This window comes from Gadus morhua, chromosome 22 (assembly GCF_902167405.1).
Source record: "Gadus morhua chromosome 22, gadMor3.0, whole genome shotgun sequence".
NCBI classification, from domain to species: Eukaryota; Metazoa; Chordata; class Actinopteri; order Gadiformes; family Gadidae; genus Gadus; species Gadus morhua.
Window position 1 is genome coordinate 15066207 of NC_044069.1, and position 6000 is coordinate 15072206.

The 6000-nt window shown below is 49.3% G+C and overlaps 1 protein-coding gene across 1 annotated transcript in view; it reads right to left on the reverse strand.

The window, feature by feature from the left end:
- Nucleotides 1–5658, reverse strand: part of col8a2 (collagen, type VIII, alpha 2) — a 42019-nt gene extending 36361 nt beyond the window's left edge. Inside the window, exon 1 of the mRNA XM_030347513.1 lies at nt 4914–5658. The gene's annotated coding sequence lies outside the window, so the exon portion shown is untranslated. The remainder of the gene's footprint in view (nt 1–4913) is intronic.
- Nucleotides 5659–6000: the final 342 nt, after the last annotated feature.

Sequence of the window (6000 nt, forward strand, 5' to 3'; positions counted from 1 at the left end):
ACAGAAAGAGACAGTCAAGATGGGAAGGCAGTAGTAACTCAGTAGTCCATGTCTCCACCCTAGCCCCACAGTGTTTGGCCACGGTGGTGTTGGTGGTAACATGGGGTTGGCAGGAGTGAGTGAGTGGGTGGGTGAGGGGGGGGGGGAGATATGTAACAGACGTACTTTGCTCATATTCGCGTATGTTGCTCTCTCCGCAGTTCCCAGGTCTCGGAGTCCTTGTGGGAACCAGCCCTATTGCCTTTGAGCCCAGGCCCAACGTTTGCACACGGGCAGTGGATAAACCACGCTCAGGGAGGACGGACGTTGGGTTGGGGGGGCGGGGGGAGGGTTGGGTGTATGGGTTCTCTGTCTGCCTCACCTCTAACTGACCTCCAACGTAAGACTCAAATCTGGCAGGGTCTGGAGGGATACAACGGTAAGTGAGCTAACTAACTAGCAAACACACAAGCAAGCAGGCATGGCCCTTTCTGGCTTTGCATTACTGCAGCTGTGAGAATGACAATGAAGCTCGTTTTGTTTAAGAATGGCCTGGGGACAGCAGTGTTCAATTCGATTTCATTCGAATCAAATTGGATTACTTACTTAAAAGGATGACTGAGAGAACCAAGTACCATGTGATGTGATTTAGCACAGATACAAGAGACTCATCCCCCCACACACACACAAACACACTCAAACAGCTGTACACACTAAGATCCATCAGTGTGCTCGCAAGTGTGTATCCAAAAACGTTCCCCCAGACTGTTCTACATCTTACTCCTCTTGTCTCTGGGTGGAAAAAAAAAACCGGGACCCATCCATCTTTTGCGTTATGTTCTTGCGCTCTGATTAAGAAAGGGCCCGGAGCCTGTGTTCAGGTTCCTGGGCCCCGTGTACTAATTCTTTGTTACCCTCAAGTCTTCCGTGAGTCTGGGTCACCGGGCGTGTCTCTGAATACAAACAAGGTGAAATAACAGCAGTTTGCCCAGAGACTTCCAGCAGAAAAAGCGACTGATAAGGAAAAACAGGGCCTCAAGGAGAAACGTTCTGACACTATAAAGAAAAGGTTATAGCAGGTTTTTTTATCCATTTCATGGGAAAGTATCTCCAGAAGAAAAGGCTGGGTGTGTGTGTGTCTGTCAATCATATTTTTAACTATGTGTATGCTTTTTCAAATAGGGTTTAGGTTAGAGGTAGTAACAGGAATCGGGGAAGTTCGTTTTTCCTTGTTACGTGATCAGTATTCTAGTACCGTTTGCATTTACTTGAGCCGCATTCCCTATCATTTCCTGCTGGCAAAGTCGGAGTAAGAGAATCATATAAAAAAATTCCCCCTCTTTCTCTCTCTCTGTTTCTCTCTGGCCCTCACTTTCTCTCCCGCATACACACGTGCATGCGATCGCATGTCAATAAACCAAGTGTTTCTGTTTGAAGTAAATTAGGACGTCAAAAATAGAACAGTATCAACACAATGCATGCACACCCCTATGAAGGCATTATCCACTAAACATATTCTGCACAGTAGGGAGTAAGAGCATGTGTGTGTGTGTGTGTGTGTGTGTGTGTGTGTGTGTGTGTGTGTGTGTGTGTGTGTGTGTGTGTGTGTGTGTGTGTGTGTGTGTGTGTGTGTGTGTGTGTGTGTGTGTGTGGATGTGTGCAGTAAAGTCAATGTCTGTGTGTCTTGATAGCCTACCCCCTTGTGGTCACTGTTTGCAAACTCACTCAGAGCCTAGCAAGCTTGAAAAGGGGATATTAGAGAGAGAGAGAGAGAGAGAGAGAGAGAGAGAGAGAGAGAGAGAGAGAGAGAGAGAGAGAGAGAGAGAGAGACAGTCAATCATGTAGCAGTACTTTCCTAACTGAACGGTCCATAGGTGTACAGTTTGTGAGACCTTCCTCTATATTTCCATCATGGCTTTATTTATCATCCAGAGAAATTAAATGGAGACACGCATAATAACCCCCAAAGGTGCTATGTGAGCCTGTCAAGGCATTTCTTCTTTGCTTCTCTCGAGCCCAAATGTGGTTCAGGCATGGTTCTTTTTATGATTCTCAGGATCGCTGTGATGGCGACGGTCTAAAAAGTAGGAACAAGATTAACTTTCCAGAACGAAAAAATGAAAAAAGGAAAGAAAGACTTCATAGTTGTTTCGAAAAGCACCAGTTGAAACTTTGACACGTTTTGGGCCATGAAAATGCCTCGCTTTGCCTTCGGTTTGAGCTACAGGCGGTTTGAGTGTACTCTAATGTTCAATGCTTGTGTGTATGTGTATGTGTGTGCGCTCGCGCGTGTGTGTGTGTGTGTGTCCATCTCGTAGTGCCTTCCTCATGACTGGTATATATGGGTATTATGGGTCACACTTTAATATCAAAAGCACTGAGTGGCCAGCAGGGGAGAGTGGTTCCCGATTGTCAGTCTAGGTTAAGACACATACCACACACACAAAAACACACACACGCACACACACACAGGCACACATACCCCAACACTCAGAAATCCACAGAGGAGTCTCCCCTACAGCCACCCATCGCCCAGTAACCAATCACTTAGCACCCATCCCAGGAGTAGAAAATCCTAGACGTTGGCATGTGGTCACCGTGGTTACGAGAAAAAGTCGCCACTGCTTACTGGTATCCACCTGGCAGACAACTGGGCCCTCCCTGGGTTTGCCAGTAAGTAGGTGGGCGGGGCCGCGGGGGCGGGGCTTACATCCCCTGACCTATAGGTACTTATAAGGTAATACTGGTGCTTGTTGGGAGGGAGGGGACAGAGCCAATGGAAAATGTGCTGTAAGTGTGACTGCTGCATGGGTGTGTTTCAGGTAAATAATAACCAAACGCGGCAGGCAAACAGACAGAGACGGAAGGACAGAGACGGACGGAGAGACAGACAGGGCGACAGGAAGACATACAAACAGAGAGAGACAGACAATAAGACAGACAGACAGACAGACAGACAGACAGACAGAGTCAGACAGAGAGAGAGAGAGGGAGAGAGAGTGACTGAAAGACATACAGACAGCTAGAGACAGGCGTGAATAATAACCAAATGCGTAAGACACACAGACGGAGACGGACGTACAGAGAAGGAACGAAAGACAGACAGAGCATCAGACAGACAGACAGACAGCCAGAGAGACAGACAGACAGACAGAGAGAAAGAGACAGAGATAGACAGACGGACATAGAGAGAGACAGAGAGGTGGAACGCTCCACAGGTTCTATAGCACCGAGTGCTGCTATTATCATCAGCGCCAGAGTTCACACTGCTGCACACGCCTGTTGTTCCAAATTGTGTGGAGACATGTACTCTGAGGTACTAGGCAAGCACACATGTGCAAGCTCTCTCTCTCTCTCTCTCTCTCTCTCTCTCTCTCTCTCTCTCTCTCTCTCTCTCTCTCTCTCTCTCTCTCTCTCTCTCTCTCTCTCTCTCTCTCTCTCTCTCTCTCTCTCTCTCTCTCTCTCTCTCTCCTTCTCTCAGAGCAGTAAAGAGCACAGGATAGAAATATGTGACTGAAATATTCGTCTAATATCCTCTCCCTCTCTCTCTCATAACATGTTTACTACGCACCGCTAATTGCCATGTCGCTACATCCTGCCGGCTCAGGCCACTTTCCCTTCTCTCCTACTCTCTTTCCTACTTTCCTTCTCTTTTTCCCCCTCTCGCCTTCCCAAGCCCCTTTCCGAATCCCCTTCCGTTGAGTCGCATCGCATACCTGAAGACAGAGCTTCAGGAACGTACCCCCTCCCCCCCCCCCCCCCCCCCCCCCCCCCGTTCCCCTTCATGTTTGTGATGGAGGGATGCCGTTACAAAGGAATGCGGACCCACATGCCAGAGACGTCACAACAGATGGACAGAGGAAGGAGGAATAATGGGAAAGGAGGTGGGGGAATGAAAAAAAGTGTAGAAATACGAAGGGGGGAATGAAACGGCGGACCATGTGTGTCCGCGTGCGCCGCAGTGTTGACTCTGTGACGCAGCCCGCCATATGCAGACGGGAAACAAACATCTCTGTCCGCTTGCTCACTAGATGACTACAGCAGGGGAGCAGGTGGGGAAACCGTGGCAGCAGACGAACACACTCGCTGATAACACGGAAGGTAGCGGGGCAGGCCTGGGCTAAAGTACGAAAACAAGTTGTGTAGTGTAGTGTAGCTATTCAAAAACAAATGTCTGTAGAAGTCGTGGCTGCTTGATGCCCGCCCGACACATTATTGAAAAGAACGTGGTACAGTCACGAACGCTAACAGTAGGAATTCCATGAGATAAACGTATGATGAAAAAAGACGCACTTCGTTAGATTAACCGAACTTCTCACACAGAAATCCACCATCAGGAAAAAGTCGTTCCGTCACCTGATCACCTAATCAATACCATCTCTCGGCAGCACTGAGACAGAGTGAGAGTGTAAGAGTGTGAGCGAGAAAGAGAGGGAGAAAGAGAGAGAGAAAAAGAAAACTGTAACCACGCACTGTACTTTCAAAACAGCTAAAGGGTGCACAATTACGACATGGCTTTGATATGGCGCTGCCATGCATAATGAAGAGTGACAGGCCGGAGCTGGGTCCGGGTAGAACTGGGCTCGGAGCAGCTTTTTAATCTGCCAGCCAGCACGCTCCCTGCCCCTGTATGAGTGCTACCTCCAGCTTAGCCCCGAGAACAATCACGCAAGTCCCGTGATCGAGATATTAAACCTCTCCGTTGACATCCCTCTGTTTCACTTTCTTCTTATTTTACACAGTTGGGAAGCTCCTGTGTGACTGGGTGTGTGACGGTAGGGGACATGGAGCGAGAAGAATCAGCCCTAGGACTGCGAGAGAGAGAGAGAGAGAGAGAGAGATGCTGATAACCGGACAGAGAAAGAGCATTCGGGCAGCAAAGGGAGGGAGGCGAGAGGGGGTGATGGGGGCGCCAGGGGAGCAGTTTCTCTTACCTTGAGAGCAGGTGGCGGTCGAGATGGGACGGGGGGAAGGGGGAGGGGGGGAGGTCGGTCGGCAGAAGGTGTGAGCTTCACGTGGGTCTTCACCGGCTTGTTTCAGCCACGCAGCTCTCCCGTGGAATGTGATGGCATCAGAAATTCAAAAAAAGCATGCAGCCAAAAACGAAATTTGCACCATCAAAAACCTGAAGTTCAAAATAACAAAGCAAATGGATCGAAAGGGAAAAAAGTAGATTGGAGATCTCAGGAACGCACACAGAACTTGGAGACGGATCCCTCGGGTCCGGTGAAGGCTCACATGTGCAGGGGTAAAGCACAAACAAACACACAAACAAGGCCAAAACACCCCGCAGCCAAGCACACGGCGACAGAAAACCGGTGGCAGAGCGACACGTCTTCTCTTCTCTCAAAATAGTTTTCAACCAAATAGTCCATAAGCAGAGAGATCTTGAGGAGAATGAGAGGGAACAATTCTACAGTGGGAGAGACAGAGAGGGAAATAGAGAGTGAGTGTGTGTGCGTGTTTGTGAGTAAGAGAGAGTAAGTGAGTGAGTGAGTGAGAGAGAGAGAGAGAGTGGGCTTGGAAAAATCCTTTCTGCTCTGCTTTCGGGCCGTCCAGAAGTGCGTCTGAGGCACACCTTCCCAATCTCCTCGCTCTCACTCTCCAGGGAGGAGAGTAGGAGGGAGAGGGGCAAAGGGACACAGAGTCAGAGAGAGGGAGAGGGAGAGAGACAGAGAGAGAGAGAGAGCGCAACAGAGAGTAACAGAGAGAGAGTAACAGAGGGGGAGAGAGAGTAACACAGTGAGAGTATCACAGAGTAACAGAGAGAGAGGAACAGATAAAGTGTATAAGAGAGAGTAACAGGAGAGCACTCCTCAAGAGGGACACTCTTCACAAACCGGCCAGACTGTCAGTCAGTCAGTCAGCCAGTGAGCCAGACAGGGTCCTATAAGCGAGCTTCTCTTCCAGCCACGGTGCTTATAAGCCAGGAAACACGCACCTCTCCGCTCCAAGCTCACAGGGCTTCCACTCAGCTATACCCCCTGCACCTCTCTCCCACTCACTGGCTCATTTTTTCAG